A 364-nucleotide genomic window follows, 5' to 3' on the forward strand; every position below is an offset into this window, starting at 1 on the left:
CCCCCGCCGCCCCACACAGCACCCCGATGCCCAGGGTCTGTGCCCGCCATCTGTGCCGAACAGGAGGGGTGCATGTGTGGTGGTTTTGGGGGTATTTCTGCCCTGCGTTCATCCCGCTAACTCTCCAGATTGCCTCGGTTGAGCTGGGGGGTGTCAGGAATCCTGCCATCTCCCCACAGGACACGGCACCCATCGGGATGCAGCTTTCCAGAGGCGTTGGCCGAGCCCACGGGTCCCGTTACTTCGGCCAGCGCGGCGCCGCGTGACTCAGCAAAACCCTCTTTTTTTTTTGGGCAAGGGGCCAAGGCGTGGCAGGTCCTGACCCTGGAGGCATCGTTGCTGCTGCGGGGTACCCTCCTCTTTG

The sequence above is a fragment of the Apaloderma vittatum genome, unplaced genomic scaffold, assembly GCF_000703405.1.
Source record: "Apaloderma vittatum isolate BGI_N311 unplaced genomic scaffold, ASM70340v1 scaffold30230, whole genome shotgun sequence".
In the NCBI taxonomy this organism is placed as follows: Eukaryota; Metazoa; Chordata; class Aves; order Trogoniformes; family Trogonidae; genus Apaloderma; species Apaloderma vittatum.